The following is an 18,484-nucleotide window of genomic DNA, read 5'->3' as shown; positions in this document are numbered from 1 at the left end:
ACCATTGCCCAGGGACACATTTGAATACCTCAGGCAAAAGCTGGGGGTTGTTGATGCATCATCTTATTGTTGAACATCTTCTTATTGGTGGTACAAGGCTCAGGGGGAGCACATAATGCATTGTTGGCATTATGGAGAAGGAGATCTTGGAAATAGCTGCAATATGTCTCTATCTCTTTCATGGTGGATTTCTGGTTATTTGTTGCAGATCTGGAGGAGCATGAGCTAAGGGGGAGCATACCCTTTGCCCTTGATGTCAAAGGGGGAGAATGAAGCTGAAGCTTGTAAGGTTGAGGTTGCCATCAAGTCCAAAGGGGGAGATTGTTGGCATTATGTTTTCTGGTATGACTGTATGTTACAGATGTTGTACTTGATGGAAACTCCAGTGGTAAGGCTCTCAGTTTGTTGAAAATTAAGAAGGACGCAGGCAATCGGTTCAGAAAGTGCGTCCCTGCAGGTATACCATGCAGAACCCGCGTCCAGGGACGCCGGCCAGCCGTTCAGGAGGTGCGTCTACCCAGTACACACATTTCAAGGCAGAGAAAAGCACGTGGGGGTTTCTTGTGTGGTATCTAGCCGACGGTTTTGTGTTTCTATGGTGTCGGCTCGTGGTATTGTTCCATGTTTTGGGGAGGAGCTTGCCTATATAAAGCAAAGGAGTTCATTTGGATTGTGCAATTGTCTTGGGTTGAATATCTTATTTGGTGAGATCTAGTCCAGATCTAAGAGGGCGAATCTTCTAATGGACTGTGATCTCTATGGCGCATGATCAGATCTGTAGATCTGACTGTTTGGGTTTGTCCTGAAACCTTCATATCATTTATATCTAAAGGGTCGCAGGTTCAGTGAAGGGAAAGTGCGCTGGGACGCAGGTACTGTAAAGGGCAAGTGCGCCGAGACGCAGCACAGTAGAGAGAGACCTGCGTGGGGACGCAAGGAGATCAAGGTTCAGGTGCGTCTCTGAAGCAGAAGGACGCGGCGCGATAGTGTTTTCAGGTGCGTCTCTGTAGCGAAAGACGCGGCGCGATAGTATCTTTGGGTGCGTCCCTGAAGCAACAGAACGCAGAGCAGTCAAAGGAACAGTGCGTGGGCACGCAGCAGAGCAGAAGGATATCTACGTGTGGACGCAGAGTAGCAGAAGGTTAACGGCGTCTGGTCGCAGGCCACAGAAAGAAAAACTGCGTCTCTGTTTTAAGATGTTCTGTTGATTGAATTTCTCTGTTGATAAGGTGTTCTGGGTTAGTTCTGTTATTGTTGATCTGATATCTGTAGTGATCTATATCTGTTATGTACTTGTTGATCATCTGATGCTTTATGAAAAGAAGTAGGGGGTTGTAGCTCCCTTCCAGGAGTAGACTGGAAAACGAGAGAGAGAGAGAGTTGTAGCTCTCTGCAGGTTGCAGCCTGCGTACTGGTAAAGGACTGCACCAGTACAAAATCATTGTAAAAGAAGTTTCTAAATTGAAAGAAGATAGAGACATATTGCAGCAGGTGGTTTTCACCCACATTGGGTTTCCACCTTACATCTTGTGTTCTTTGGTGTGACTATCTGTTTTTTCATGCTCATTATTTTATGGTACTGACATGCTAAAATAATTCAAAGATCAAATAAGGAAGATTTATTAAATTGCTAGATAATACTGATTCACCCCCCCTCTCAGTATTATTTCCAACAATATCTACTGCCGCCATTTCTGTTAGATCGTCGCTTCTCCCCCGACTGGACGGTTCCCACGTGTCCATTTACTGTCTTGTTTGACACAACCAACGCTTACTGAATCGGACAAGACCATCGGACTGGTCGTGGTGGCCAGTTGAATGGCTACCCGACTGGCTCAACCCATTCATTTCCATACTCGCACACATTTTAGAGCATTGTTCATGTAATTTGACGAAGAAGGGTGAGGCACTTACCTGTGCGGCCGCGACGTTATTTTCATGCTTCAGGACGAGGGTGACGGATCCGCTTGCTGCTGCTTCATGCACAGGCACGGGAGTTCCTTCTTGCCGACTGCTGCTGGTTACGAGACCGGTTACCTAGCTGCGGATGGTGCATGTGCCCGCTCTATGAGTTGCAGGTGCCTTCATGGTGTATGCTCTAGCCGGATCAACTGCTACAGGATTCCTGTAGGATATCCTGTAGCCGTTTCTCCTCCTCGGGTGCATGCCGAAACGGTGGAATCACGGTCATGATTGCAGGGTCCTTGAATTGCTTTGATAAGTAGCGCATTAGGCCTCTGCATACTTTATTCCATTTGAGAATTGTTCTTCTGAGAATCCAACGTTCTGATTTGACTGTGCAGGTATTTCCATTGCATGGCAGCAGGGGTGGTAGAAGGAGGCGACATCAGTGGGTGATGGAGAAAAACATTGGTTTGCATGCCTCCTTATTGGACTTCGGGATTCAAATTCTTCCACACAGTCGGTCCTGGGCCGTCCAAAGATTCTACAGGAAGTTTCTTGTAGAAATACAGAACTTCCTGTAGAAAGTCTTGTAGCTTCCTATAGAAGGCTAAACTGTGATCAAATCGTGCCCAGACCTTGGAAGAGATGAGTGTTTCTGGAGGGAGTGTTGGTGAGGTCACCTGGTAGCATAGTAGGGACCCTTGTCCTTGAGTTGAGAGACCTCCTTTTCTGCATGGAATACCTGCAACCTGCATGAATTGTCAAATCTTGAGCCTGTTTTCCTGTTTCTGCTTCCTTCTTTTTTGTTTTCCTTTTCTTTGTTTGTTTTTTTTTTTTCTCTTCCTTTCCTTTTTTTTCAAAAGACAGCAGGGGCACCTCAGTGAGGTTTTCACCCTTACCATCTACCTTGAGTGCCTCAAAGAGGTTTTCACCCAAGGGTCTTTTTATTCAAAAATTTTCAGAAAGACAGAGGTTTTCACCCCTACCATCTGCCTTGGGAGCCTCAGAAAGGTTTTCACCCAAGGATCTTTTTTTTTCTCTTTTTTTTTTTTTTTTTTTTTTTTGAGATGTTCAGGGTATGCCCAAAACAGAGGCAGAGCCCTTCTCTATGACCAGCACTGATTTTTCCACAGTTTTGATGAATTCTTGCCTTGAAAGAGGTTTCCTGTAGATCTTTAGTCGATGCCCATTGACGAGCATGGGGATGGCTTCCTCATCAATGGTCCGAACAAGAACAGACCCATTATCATTACACTTCTCCACTGCATATGGTCCCAACCATCTTGTTCTCAGCTTCCCCTTAAAATCCTTATGTCTGGAATTGTACAACAGTGCCCAATCTCCCGGCTGGAATTGCTTGTCATTAAGGTGCCGGTCATGCCATACCTTCCTCTGAAGTTGAACCACCTCTGAGTGGAGAAGGGCCTGCATTCGGTGTTCATCCAGCCCATTCAGCTGCAATAACCTTTCTTGTTAGGCATGGTTGAGATCTAGGTCCAGCTGAGCTGCCATCCTCAAGGTGTTGTACTCGAACTCAATTGACAGCAAGGCTCTCTTCCCATAGACCAGCTCATAAGGTGTGAAGCCGGTTGTGGTCTTCCAAGTGGTGTTGTAAGCCCAAGTGGCCTCAACCAGGTGATCTGCCCAATATTTTCTACTGCTGCTCACCACCTTAGTCAATATCCCTTCCAATGCTCTATTGGTGACTTCCACCTGCCCATTTGCTTGAAGATGATAGGGGGTGGAAGTCCTATGCTTGATTTTGTGATGAGCGAATAGGTCTTCAATTAAGTTGGAGGTGAACTGGCTTCCTTGATCGGTGACTAGCTCTCTCGGGTAGCCAAATTTGTAGAAGATGTTTTCTCTTAAGAACTCGGCCACCTTTTCTTCTGTCGCTGCTTTGATTGCCTTGGTTTCTGCCCACTTTGTCAGGTAGTCTGTGCACACAATGATGTAAGACCTTTGCCTTGAAGGAGGATTGATTGGACCCACAAAATCCATACCCCACTTCTCAAATGGCTCAAGAGTCACTTGAGGTTGGAGATGCATTTCGTCCCTTGGAGTCGGTTTCCCCATCCTTTGGCAGCGGTCACATTGGCTGATATATCTTCTGACATCTTGATGAAGCATGGGCCAATAGTAGCCTGCCTGTAGGATTTTGAAGGCAGTTCTTTTGGCTGCAAAATGTCCTCCACAAGGCCCGTCATGACAGGTTAGGAGGATATCAAAGACTTCCTCCTCCCTTACACAACGCCTTAAGATCTGATCGAGGCCAAGCTTGAACAGGTTGCCCCCGATCCAAGTGAATGAGGCACTCTTCCTTACGATTCTGCTCTTCTCTCTTGAGGATAGGTGCGGAGGGAACTGTGCTGAGACAAGGTAGTTTGCTATATCAGCAAACCATGGAGAGAGTACTGAGATAGCAAACAGATGTTCATCTGGCATCTGGTCATCCACTATTCCATCCTCACCTGCAGGTAAATCCAATCTAGACAAGAAGTCAGCAACAACATTTTCTTTACCTGGTTTGTCAACGATAGTCAAATCAAACTGCTACAACAAAAGTAACCATCTAATAATATGGGCATTCACATCTGGTTTATTCATTAAATATCTAACTGCAGCACGATCAGTATGTACAAATGTTTGATAGCCAGTGATATAATGTCGGAACTTGTTCAGTGCATGGACCACAGCCAAGAACTCTTTCTCAGTTACAGTATAATTCAATTCTGCCTTGGATAATTTTTTGCTGACAAAGTATATGGCGTATGGAAGTTTTTGTTCGACTTGCCCTAAGGCTGCCCCTATGGCTTTGTTCGAGGCATCAGTGTGGATGTGGAAAGGTAGGGCCCAATTTGGACCTCTCAAAATTGGGGCAGACACCAACTTATCCTTTAATTCATTCAGAGCCTTCTGACAATCGTCAGAGCATTTAAACTCAACATCTTTTGCCAAGAGGCCAAACAATGGCGAGGCTAGCTTACTGAAGTCTTTAATGAATCTCCTATAATACCCTGCTAAACCTAAGAAACTTCGAACATCTCTTACCTTCTGAGGAGGTGGAACCTTTTTGATGAGAGCAATTTTGTTAGGATCCACCTGTAACCCTTGGCGAGAAATGGTATGTCCTAGCACGATTCCTTCAGTCATCAAGAACTCACATTTTTCAGGACTAAGGGACAGATTCATCTCAATGCACTTGGTTAGGACTTTTCCCAGATTGGACAATGCTTCCTGGAAGTTGGACCCATAAGGAGTGAAGTCATCCATGTAGATTTCCACCGAGTCATGGACCAGCTCAGAAAAGATGCTCAAGACGGCTCTCTGGAAGGTGGCAGGGGCGTTGCATAGTCCAAAGGGAAGAACTTGGTAAGCAAAGGTACCCCAGGGACAAGTGAAGGTGGTCTTATCTTGGTCTTCCGGGCTGATTTGGATCTGATTATACCCGCTAAACCCATCTAGGAAAGAGAAAAACTTCTTTCCCGCCATTCCATCCAACACTTGATCTATGAAGGGTAGAGGAAAGTGGTCTTTCTTGGTGGCTTTGTTCAGTTCTCGGTAGTCCACACAGATTCTCCACTTCCTGTTTTTCTTGGGAACCAACACTAGAGGGGACACCCACTCGCTATTCGAGATGGGGTAAATGAATCCTGCATCCAACAGTTTTTGCAATTCTTCCTTGACGATGTCCTTAAGGGCTGGATTCATTCTCCTTTGGGGTTGCCTAACCGGTTTACAATCTTCTTTGATGTAGATGTGATGGGTACAGACCGAAGGATGGACTCCTTTCATCTCCTTATAGCTCCAAGCAAAAGCATCTAGATGACTGGCCAACAGGCTACACAGCTCCTTTTCCTGGGAAGGAGATAGGGAGGAGCTGATCTTTAACGTTCTCTCAGGGCCAAACTCCACATTTTTTACTCTGGGAGTGGTTGGATTGGTCACACAAAGGTCCGCTAAGGTGCTGGCTCGGGTATCCTTCACCAATTTCTCTAAGGACGATGCACTGGGAGGTGGATTCTGAATCAAGGTCTCAATCAAATCATCCTCGTTTTGAGGACCTCCCCTGGTGGTTTCTAAGGTGCACAAGGGTGCAGAGTACACCTCATCCTCTTCCCCTTCTTCCAACCAAATTGGTAAGTCATGCTCTAATAGAGGTTGGGCAGGAGGATATAGGACTAGCTGCTTGGACATAGGACCATTTTTGATGGTCATGTTTCTTACACGGCAGCTTATGTAAGCATCCGCAGTGGCTAACCAAGGCCTTCCCAAAATAAGGGGGTATCCAGTAAGCTTTGCCTTTGGTTGAAGAACCAAGAAGTCTGCAGGGTACTCCCAAGAGTCAACAGAGACCAAGATATCCTCTACAATCCCTTCGGGAGTCACGGTGGAGCGATCCGCTAGTTGCAGGACTGTCGAGGTCTTTCTCAAGGAACCCTGAAGGTTGAGTTTGAGCATGGTATCTCTGGTCATCACATTAATGGAAGCCCCTAGATAAATCAACGTGTGGGGTATGATGGTGCCATTGATGTGGACATCAACTACAGGACTCCCAGGATCCAAATACTTTGGGCAGATTACTTGCCCCAACATAAGATCAGACAGTTGTCCTATGACGTTGATGGTTGAGGCTTCTCTTTTTCGCTTGCCTGGGTGTCTGAAACACTTTTCCTTAACCAGTTTGTTGTATATCGGTACATCTTTGATGGCTTGGAGAAGTGGTATTCTCACACACAACTGTTTGAGTTCTCCCAGAAGCTCATCCTCCTCTGGGTTGGGTTGTGTGGTTGCTGTTAGTCTCTCAGGAAAGGGTGGAATGGCTTTTGGTTCACTTTCCTGTTTATCTTCCTCGTCCTCTGGGGGAGGAGGTTGGCGATCCGGAAGAGTCTTCCCAGATCGTAGGTTGATCTCCTGGATCTCCACAGCATAGGTAGGGCATGTTGTTTCCCCAGTATATACCTGCTGGGCCTATCGGTTGTTGGGATTCGGGTTCGGTTGAGCAGGCATTTGGGGTTGTCTTGGAGGAGCAGGAGGTAATGGTTGTGGTTGAGCTGGTGGACGAGGAAAAATGGCAGGAGGAGTACTGTACTGGGGCCTCCATCCCAGTTGAGGTGCATTCCACTGAGGCTGTGGCTGGGCATGTGAGTGAAACGAATGAGTAGTGGGCTGAGTATGGTACTGAGGTGGGTAAGACCATGGGAGAGGTACAGACCAGGAAGGATGAGCAGGGGGACCCCAGGAAGGCATAGGAGCAGATTGGTTGGGGCTATAATAAGCTTGGGATGTCCCTTGCATCCCCTGCTGGTAAGGTCTCGGTCCATGTGGCCTCCTTTGGTTGAGGAAATAGAGAGGTTCAGTGGGCGCCTCCGTTCTTTGGTACATGGCTTTAAGCCCAGGTAAGGTTGGGCATTGGTTTGTGGGGTGGTCCTCCTCACAAACAAAACATACCTCTACCGAATGTAATGGGCACTCGTTCTTAGGGTGCTTCCTTGTACACCTAGGGCAGAAGATAGCCAAAGCCCTCCCAGCTTCCTCTTTCTTCTGCTGGATTCGGAATGTATCAAGTTGCATGGCAATGGTCTGTCTCACCTCGCTCTTGAGGTCCTCTAACTGATTTGCAAACTCATGTTTGGAGAAAGGAGTACTAGCTGAGAGGGGGTTTCCTCTACCTCTTTTCCGGGCTGCCCTATAGTGGTTCCTAAACACAGTCTTTATATCCTCATAAGGTAGTTGGTAAATATCTCCTCCAGCTAGCATGTGAAGGGTATCTAGAAGGTCTTCAGGGACTCCTCGGAGCAGGACCAACTTGAGAGATTCAGGGTCAAGTGTGCGAAGTAAGGAAGGTTGCCTCCAAGTTATACAAACCAATCAAGAGAGGATAGAGAGAGATATGTGATGAGATGAGTGATGTCCAAATGAAAGCGAGGTCACTCCTATTTATACACTTTGTTGACAGTGAGGGGACACATCCATTGGGCTTCTATTGATTTGGGGTAGCATCGGATGTGCTCTAGCCACGAAAATTGGTGGAGATGCTAAGGCACATGAAATCTCCAATACCCAGAAAGGGTTTGGGTAGATTCTAAACAGTTTGGGAGATATTAAAATAATTAATATTTTTAATGGATCCCTAAGTCTAAACTCAGGGAAAATAAAATAGTAATGTGAATTAATATAAAACTGTGTTAGAATGGTTCAAAAGTCATGGATCAAGCCAGATCTAATCTTAGTCGTTGATTAGGGACTTAATCTTGGTCGTTGATTTGTCAACAAGAAAAGTATAAGAGAAGGCTTGAGGGTGACTTGGAGAACACACCAAAAGATCAAGATTTCGACTTTCTGGGGCTGGGTTTGCTAAGAAAGTTGAGAGAATGATCAGAGTTGCAGCTGAGGGGTAGTGAATGCAGAAGTGGTGGGCTCCAGTATTGTAGCAATAATGCTACAACTCCTGGGACTCCCTTCTTTAATCTTATCAACCCGGTAGTTCGTAACAAACTTGGAAGCGACGATGTTGTATGCACAAGTACTTCCTTAACCAGTTTGTTGTATATCGATACATCTTTGATGGCTTGGAGAAGTGGTATTCTCACACACAACTATTTGAGTTCTCCCAGAAGCTCATCCTCCTCTGGGTTGGGTTGTGTGGTTGCTGTTAGTCTCTCAGGAAAGGGTGGAATGGCTTTTGGTTCACTTTCCTGTTTATCTTCCTCGTCCTCTGGGGGAGGAGGTTGGCGATCCGGAAGAGTCTTCCCAGATCGTAGGTTGATCTCCTGGATCTCCACAGCATAGGTAGGGCATGTTGTTTCCCCAGTATATACATGCTGGGCCTATCAGTTGTTGGGATTCGGGTTCGGTTGAGCAGGCATTTGGGGTTGTCTTGGAGGAGCAGGAGGTAATGGTTGTGGTTGAGCTGGTGGTGGAGGAAAAATGGCGGGAGGAGTACTGTACTGGGGCCTCCATCCCAGTTGAGGTGCATTCCACTGAGGCTGTGGCTGGGCATGTGAGTGAAACGAATGAGTAGTGGGCTGAGTATGGTACTGAGGTGGGTAAGACCATGGGAGAGGTACAGACCAGGAAGGATGAGCAGGGGGACCCCAGGAAGGCATAGGAGCAGATTGGTTGGGGCTATAATAAGCTTGGGATGTCCCTTGCATCCCCTGCTGGTAAGGTCTCGGTCCATGTGGCCTCCTTTGGTTGAGGAAATAGAGAGGTTCAGTGGGCGCCTCCGTTCTTTGGTACATGGCTTTAAACCCAGGTAAGGTTGGGCATTGGTTTGTGGGGTGGTCCTCCTCACAAACGAAACATACCTCTACCGAATGTAATGGGCACTCGTTCTTAGGGTGCTTCCTTGTACACCTAGGGCAGAAGATAGCCAAAGCCCTCCCAGCTTCCTCTTTCTTCTGCTGGATTCGGAATGTATCAAGTTGCATGGCAATGGTCTGTCTCACCTCGCTCTTGAGGTCCTCTAACTGATTTGCAAACTCATGTTTGGAGAAAGGAGTACTAGCTGAGAGGGGGTTTCCTCTACCTCTTTTCCGGGCTGCCCTATAGTGGTTCCTAAACACAGTCTTTATATCCTCATAAGGTAGTTGGTAAATATCTCCTCCAGCTAGCATGTGAAGGGTATCTAGAAGGTCTTCAGGGACTCCTCGGAGCAGGACCAACTTGAGAGATTCAGGGTCAAGTGTGCGAAGTAAGGAAGGTTGCCTCCAAGTTATACAAACCAATCAAGAGAGGATAGAGAGAGATATGTGATGAGATGAGTGATGTCCAAATGAAAGCGAGGTCACTCCTATTTATACACTTTGTTAACAGTGAGGGGACACATCCATTGGGCTTCTATTGATTTAGGGTAGCATCGGATGTGCTCTAGCCACGAAAATTGGTGGAGATACTAAGGCACATGAAATCTCCAATACCCAGAAAGGGTTTGGGTAGATTCTAAACAGTTTGGGAGATATTAAAATAATTAATATTTTTAATGGATCCCTAAGTCTAAACTCAGGGAAAATAAAATAGTAATGTGAATTAATATAAAACTGTGTTAGAATGGTTCAAAAGTCATGGATCAAGCCAGATCTAATCTTAGTCGTTGATTAGGGACTTAATCTTGGTCGTTGATTTGTCAACAAGAAAAGTATAAGAGAAGGCTTGAGGGTGACTTGGAGAACACACCAAAAGATCAAGATTTCGACTTTCTGGGGCTGGGTTTGCTAAGAAAGTTGAGAGAATGATCAGAGTTGCAGCTGAGGGGTAGTGAATGCAGAAGTGGTGGGCTCCAGTATTGTATCAATAATGTTACAACTCCTGGGACTCCCTTCTTTAATCTTATCAACCCGGTAGTTCGTAACAAACTTGGAAGCGACGGTGCTATATGCACAAGTACTAGCTCTTGCCGCAGCTGTCACTTGGTCAGCTGGCACAAGTCCGCTAGGAGCTTAAGCCAACTTCTATGAGCTCTTAGAAAAATCTTTTTAATTGATGGATGAAAGCTAACTCGAAGGAAGCTAATCTAATTACAAAAAGGAAACTGAAAGTCAAAAAGAAACGCAAACCCTAGCAAACCCTAATTCTACCAGCTAGTCCTACTGGCGCAAAGGAGAGCATGAAAACTACTGAAAGGGATGCCATTACTTCTATGAAGGTAAAATACATGTGTCTAGACTACCTCTATCTGAAGAAAACATCTTTTTGCATTTTTGTTCAAGTTGTTAGAATTAGCATGCTTGTGCTTTCAACTGGCTTTTTACTGTGCATAGGTGGGTCAAGGAGGAGAAATGCTTGGAAGAGGTCGGGAAGGTTCAGAGAGGGCCTAAGGAGTCCCTAACACCCTTCCAGAGAGTTTCACAAAGTTTGGATATCAAGAAACCTCATTTGTGAGCTTCTACAGGAAGTCTGCAGGGGTTCTACAAGATGTTTCAGAATTTCTACAGGATGTTCAGAAATTTCTACAGGATGTTCTACAATTGGATTTTGGATGATGGGTGAGTGAAAGAGGATGCATGAATGGATAGGGAGGTAGGATAGGGGTTTGTAATGACTTAGTGACAGAGAGATGAAGTGATGAGAGGGTGTGGAAAGCTAGCTTGTCTTAAAGAGGGCAGAGGAAATGGAAGGCCAAGAAGGTAGGGTGACGTGGGCAAAAGAGTAGTTGTGAGACAAGGGATCTAACTTGGAGATGAGCAGTTGGCCTGGACGAAGCTTAGATGGACGAGAGAGTGATGGAGATGCACCGCACAGTGTAAACTTAACCAAATCAACCACGTCCTGCACATAATCAAAATATTAACTAATCTATCCTAACTGTTGATGAAACCAATGAACAGCAACGTTATTTCTAAAGAGAACCACGTGCAGTACTGAAACAAAGAAACATCCCAAGAGGTCTGAACGCATGAATAACTCTTACAAATGAAAACACTTCACCGAAGATTGCATGGGTAAGCAAACTAGTGTTTTTGTTGGGTAGCACTATCTGCAATTCCAGCCCCTAGGAAGAGGTGAAAATGAGAGTGCAGGCAACCCTTTTCTGGAGCTTTTATCACTTCTTATCTCATTACTCTATTCTAGACGTCTGAAACAACTCTATTCTTCAACAATGACCTACTTAACCACACAACGAAATCTAACTCAACAAATTGTGTTTCAAATGCATGCAAAGAAAATCATAATGCTGAAAGGAAAGATATCAATACAAAGAAGGAGGCCCTAGGCTCTCAGGTTGGGCCCAACCCCGAGAGATATGGCTCCTCTAGAAACTCAGAGCTGAGATCAAATCTGACTGCTTCTCATTAAAAAATAATAATCATAAGTCAAGAGGTATGCCAATGATGGCTACAAAAGAACAAAAATAGAGCTGGCAGCTCGTAGTGCAGAATGTGCAAAAGTTTTTCCAAAAGTCCCTTTCGAAGGCTGAAGCCTTATCATTTATACATCACGAGGCCCCAAGCTGGCCTCCTAAATCTATGGGACTTGGCTGACCAAACTGGGAGTGAACAGCTGCTTCCACAAAATCTGTTTGGTTGCCTTCTAGATCCGGTTTTGGTGGCTTTTGGAGCTCGGAGTTGGGGGTGAAGATCCCAAGGAAGGCTATTTAATGCCGTGGAAAAACCCCCTACGAATCCTCAACCCCAGCTTGGCTGTCTCCTAGCCCTTTTCTGCTCGGTTTTGCTCCAACATGTGTCAAAAATCCTGAAATGAGCACGTGTTAGCCACCTAGGAATAGTGACTACCCTTATTCGTACAAATGACATAAACATACTAAAAAATGATGCATAAGTTATGAAAAATGAAGGATTGAGCAAGGGTAGTTAGGCCCAATGAGCCCAAAATGTTACCAAATTTGGGGCTCATCAAGAAGCAGAGAGGCAGAGATAGCAACAGGAGGATTAGCGCAGTAGCCGGAGAGAGAGACGCAGAAGCAGCCAAGGGTTCACGCAGAGCCAGCCAGGAGCTGTGCAATGCCTCAGAGGGTCAATGTGGGTGACGTAGAGGGCCAGAGGGCTGATGCAGTGCCTCCAGAGGTTGACGTGGGTCAAGTCAGAGTGACGTTGGGCTAACGCTGGGCCAAAAAGAGGCTGACGCAGTCCCTAGAGGCTGACGTTGGGGTTTCGTGGGGCATATTGGAGCTATCAAAGTGTTTATCTGGGGTTTCAGCCGGAATATCTACTTTCGAGTAGAGAGGTACTACTACCGAGATTTTTCTTTGTTAGGTGAGCCAGATTTGGCACCTAGATTGTATTCTAAAACTGCTTAATAAATAAAACCCTCAGATAGATGCACCGGTTTTCCCGCATTGTGTTTTCCCAGGCACATTAGTCCAAAAACAATGGTTTTACTTGTGTGCTTGTTTCTATTTCCTTAAGTTGATGATCTAGAATGTGTTGAGCATGTACTTGTATTTATTTCCAGTATCTACATGGTAAATAACTTGTTAATTAACAGAACAATTAGGTAGGAATAAATCAGTAAAGTACATGAATGGTTTCTAACATGTAAGACTTAGAAATTCCAACATGGTATCAGAGGGTGGTTGCAGATCACAAGAGAACTGAGGACATCAGCCGAGCAGATCAGCAGCAGCAGAAAACAGTTATCTTGAGTGACAGAAGTTGTTCCTAGCAGAGTAGCAGCAATGAAGGGGTGACGCAGTTCCTGCGTCATCAAGATTGAGCCAGGAAGAGGTAGCGCAAAGACTGAGGGAGGCAAAGACAGGTTCACGCAGACTCACGCAGATCCCAGGAGGGCTGACGCAGTTGGTTGAGAAAGCTGAATTTCCAGTGCCAAGATTGCGCAAAGCCTAGGATCTCTAACCTTCATTTTGTTGGGGTTTAGGAGGCTATGGGTAAGTTGCAGAGTGGATCTGGTGGGGCACTGTAGTCAGAACAGTACCCAATAAGGCAAGACCAAAGAGGAGGGAGTTGCTACCGAGGATTTTTAGCCAAGAAATCCGGATCTGTGGTGCAGCTGCACTAACAATCGGAGTGGGGGCATCTCGACATTGGCATAAGGGCTTCCAGGAGGGAAATCAAGGTTTAGAGGGAGTCACACCAAGAACTTCCATGTGGGAAGTAGAGGAGCAATGAGATGGCAGTGAACGGGGTAAGAGACCAGGACAGATTGGACGGAGCCTCAAACTTCATAGTCTGGAAGTCCATAATCTTGTATGTTCTAGACAGGAATTGTGTCAAGTACTTTGCCTTGAGGACGATAGCTATCTGTTGGCTAATGGGGGCCTGACCCAGGTTCAGATTTAGTTATCCAAACAAACCCCTACATTACTAGCCCTTTCAGCATCATCTCGCAGAGCGCAGATTGAAGTCTCACCCGAAACAGTATGGAGGGATGCTGGAACCAAGTTTCTACACCCTTGAGATGGATGTGATGTCGGTTTATTCCAACTAGACTTGCCTTCGCACAGGTCGCTTCGCGCCCTATTCTAACCTTCATCACCTTCGTGATCCATTACAATTGACCTTCGTGCAGCCCTAATCAGGGGTTGAGATGCTTTCGCGCTGCTAGGGCAGCGAACTGCACTATTTCCCAAACTAGGCTAAGTAACTTACTTATCTTATTGACAGATCTTAATTATCTTCACGTAAACAAATGTTCTTACTTGCGTCCACTTAACCAATACAGTTATACACATTTGTGCATCATATAAGCATTAGAAGTGAAATTCATACCCAATATAACAGATGCATAAACAAGAAATAAAGACGCAGAAATGATAGAAACTTCTCTTTATTAATACTTCCAGATGATTACAGACTCCACTCGCCCTCCGCACTTAGCTACAGGAGTCCACGCACTCAGCGGCAAACTACTAGGCCTCTGTGCACTAAGCTGCAGAGCCTTTACCTACGTTATGACCCAAAACTTAGACTTACACTTCAGAACTATCTTACATACATCTGCATTATCTTATCTTAGATGCCTTTGCTACTTAGAGCTTCGCTCTATTTATACAATTCCATGGTCCGCGGACCATAGGTAGATATTCTACAGCTGACATTCCATTATCAAAATAAGGACAGACAACCCTATGACTCTTTAACAACTAAGTGCTTCGTGCCCACAAAATGCAGATTCTTTACATTGTAATTACAAAGTTGGACCAAAATCTAGGCTTTTAGCCCCAAAACTGCCCTTGGGGGATCCCGCACCCAATAGGCCCCCAACACAAACATCATGACTTGCCCTTGAGTCACTCTACAGGTGCAGAGATCTTAGCGCGAAGACCTCCCAACTCTGATTGGATCACTGCAAGTTGGCAGCACACTGAGCGGCTGCCTGCTGGACTTCCACTACGCAATTTTTGGTGATCGTTGTTGTTGAACTGCTGCCCTGAATCCTCTCCTGAGTTGCTTAAAGTTGCGCGAGCTTTGCTTCAATGGAGGCTATAATTGTATAAGACTCATCAATCCATGGTTGTAGGCGCGCTTTTAAAACTGCCTCTTTATGTCGAGCAGCATCACCTGCTCCTTGAGCGCCTTTGCCTGCTGCATCCTTGCAAGCCTCTATGTAGTTGCCTGCGCAGTCCTTTTTACCTCATCGTATCTCTATTGCAGCTCATGCGCCTCTGTCTCTAAGCCCTCTATGATCGGGTCCTCTTGCAAGGTGGTTAGGACCTCGAAAGATTGTTCGAACAGCTTCATGCAGTCTGTCACTGCACTGTTAACCGCTGCCATTGTTGTTGTGACCGCGGCGGTACATTGTTCTCTGACCTCCGGTGGAGTTGAAGGTTGAGCCTTCAACTGCAGTTCTGTTATCTGCAAGTTCAGCTCCAGCTGAACCCTGGCCATTTCTACTCTTGTGTCGTGCACCCCTGTGGCTAACTTTCAGACGCGCGCCTCCACCAGTTCCTCTGCTTGGATGGCCAACTCCGAGACCATCTGGCAGGCTTCCTCCACAACCTGCACTATTTGTTTGTTCTGCTCCACTGCCTCGTTGCGTTGTAGGCTCAAATGCTCAATGTTGATGTGTTGCTCGCTCATTACCTGTATAACGTGACTCTCCCTAGCCCGAAGTTCTGCGTTGACTACATCCTGCAAAATATTGAACGTCTCCCGAGGGAGCGCAACCATGTTTACCCGACCCCTTTCAAACTATTGAACATAGGCCTGTTGGCCTCATTCTCTGTGATGAGTGCTCCATCTAATATCACTATTGTGTTGGTCATCTTGGTGCACAACATTTCATCGGCAGCTGAAGTGCCGACTATGAGGCGGGTGGACATTGTGCCAGCCTGAGGAGTGCGCACCTGCAACTCCTGTATTTGTGTTCGGAGAACCCCCAATACCAACTGGTGTTGTTCCACAAACTATTCGAGGGCCTCTGCGGTGACATCCCTCACTGTTTTGCCAATATCATGCAAGTCCCCTTCAGTAAGGGTGATAGGGTCAAAAGATGTCTTTGAGGCCTTTGTTTTCTTTCGTGGCCCTACCTACTCTCATGGTCGTGGATGCTTGAGCTAGGTGGACATTGTTTGCAGGTTCGCACCACCTTGTTCTGTGTCTGTCTTCAGTTCGGGGGAAGGTGACTTTTTTCCTTCACACTCTTCTTCTGTTGTTTTATGCTACTGTTCTACTAACTTCGCAACGTCACGCACTGCCTGGGCCTTAGCCGTTGCTTCTTCTTTCCTGCGCTTTTCCACCAGCTGTGCCATCCGCAGTTTTGTCTCTTCCTTCTTCCACTACGTGGCGGACTTCTCTGCTTCCATCGCGGAGTCAGCCGGATCGCGCCACTCTGGCGGCCAAGACTCAAGGACCGCGAAAATTACATCATCGATCACCAAGTATAGTAACTCATGCCACGTCTTCTTAGGGTCCTTCTGCACCCTGATGAAGACATGGTGGAAGTCGGCTTTGAACTCCGTAAAGCTCTACAAACAGTTGTACACTATAGGCAATAACCGCGGCTTGCAATTGATCCCCATCCGGATGTTCATCTCCATAAGCACCCAAAATATCTTGCTCTCCCTTATCCTCTACACGTCTCTAATCGCCTACAGCGAAGCATACTTCGCTGCCTCTGGAAGGTCCTGCGCAATCGACGAGAACTGGCTATCTTCAGGCGACTCCCATGCCACCGGTACTATCGAAAACAGGAGCCATGCATAATGAAATGTTTTTCCCTACTCTTGTGCCTCACGGCAGTTCGAAAGGAACTCACTGCATAGATAGTTTGCCCAGTTGAACGAGACCCCTTTTGTGCATTGCGCTGCTAATGCAACCACTGGCGTGGGCACCTCATCCATACGGCACTTTCGCATCTCTTTCCTACCAATATCTATGTCGCAACCTTGATTGCAAGGTTGTTGATGTTGGAGATGGCATACCCTCACTTCTTCTTCTCCAGCTTAAACTTTTTCTTCATTGCCTCCGCGAGGGCCAACTTGCCACCTTTTCCCTCTGAAATGTTTGCTGGGTCCTCTTCTGAGCAAGATAGCCGTGTAATCCGGTGAATCAGATGGTCTGTGATGGGGATGGGATCCTCCAGCCACAAGCACCCATCATGCACCAAGCAGAGCAGTTGCCTGATGACGAAAACGGTCGTTGGGGCGTTGTGCCAATGCGGCACCCAGAGCAGGTTTAGCAACCCTGCTTCCTCCACACCTCTGAGCCATTTGTGAGGATCCAACTCTACCATTCCAGCCGACGCGTCTATCTTCTGGCGCAATTGCTAAATGCAGGAACTTCTCGTGGTCCGTGAGGTCCCAATCTTCAAATTTCAATACGGGAACTCATCCCAAGTGCGTGCCCTCAAAAATAATATCATCTAAGAGCAGCGGGGTTTTGTAGAGAGCTCTTGCTCTCATCTATATCCTTTGGAACCTTAGCTTTACCCTTTCGCGGAGGAACATATTCCAATAGCCTGGTTATAGGGTCTACGCCCTGGGTTTCAACTTCCATCTCTACATCCTCCTCCTCCACTAGGATTTCTTCAAACTCTTCCTCCTCATCGACCTCCAGATTAATGGCCTTCCCCTTTTCCTGCAATGTGAGCTTGGTCCTCACTGGATTTCTGGGTGAGACGCACACCATGATCATGGTCTGCTTATCCTTCTTAGGTCTCGGTGTGTGTGGTGATTTAGGTACCTCAACGATTATTCTGGCGCTCTCTGGGGCTTCCACTTCCGCAATTTCCTGCGTGGCTCCCTCAGTTGTCACTACTCTTGTGTCCATAACTTCTTCGAGTGCTGACATGGCGCTACTCCACAATTCCTTCAGTGTCTCAGGTAGTTTCTCAAACAACGAATTCGCTTTCAGAGTCTCGAATAAGTCTCAGTTCATGAATACCTGAGCGCGCAACAACTCATTTCTCATATTTCCAAGTGTTGTTTGTTGGACATCCATTTGTAGTTTATAGTGCCTTTTGTATTTGAATTCGACCATTCCCCCACATTCAGTCCATTAATGCTAGATTGGCCGCAGATTTCCAAGAATCTAACCCATAAAGCGTGCCTTAAATGCCTACCACCCGCTCCATTTTTCCTCAAACCAACCATCAAATCGTGAACAGTGACTTTAACGGTCACTTTCCGGCAGACCTGCGCGCCAGCGCAGTTATCTTCGCGTTGTCGCGGACCCTATGACACTTTGCTACTGCACGTAGTCTTGACATCGCTCAGTTCTCGGGCAGAGTAGTTTATAGTCCCGCGCCTACTTTCAGCTGCCTGGAGCGCTAAGACTGTGCACTTTCATATAGTCACATCGTCGGATCGTCGATGTATGGCTTCAAGCGACTGCCATTCACTTTTCCTGGGAAGGGATCGCCATTCAATTTTACCAACTATACTGCGCCACCATCTGTAATCTCCTTAATAATATACGACCCTAACCAGTGCATTCTGAATTTCCCTGGGAATTTATCAAACTTACTATCATACAACAAAACCATATCATTTACCTTGAATGTGCGCAGCGTGATGTGTCAGTCGTGCCATGCCTTTTCGCACAGCTTCTGTACCTGCTGGTGAATTCCAGCGAAAAATCTCTCTTCTTCGGGCTCATCCAACTGCGCGAGCCTCTCCTCCAGGGCTCCACAATCCGTCATACCTGTGAGCATTGCTAAG

This window comes from Pinus tabuliformis, chromosome J (genome assembly GCF_031772625.1).
Source record: "Pinus tabuliformis cultivar Carrire ecotype Pingquan chromosome J, CPIR1, whole genome shotgun sequence".
Classification (NCBI taxonomy): domain Eukaryota; kingdom Viridiplantae; phylum Streptophyta; class Pinopsida; order Pinales; family Pinaceae; genus Pinus; species Pinus tabuliformis.
This window is presented reverse-complemented; position numbering follows the sequence as displayed.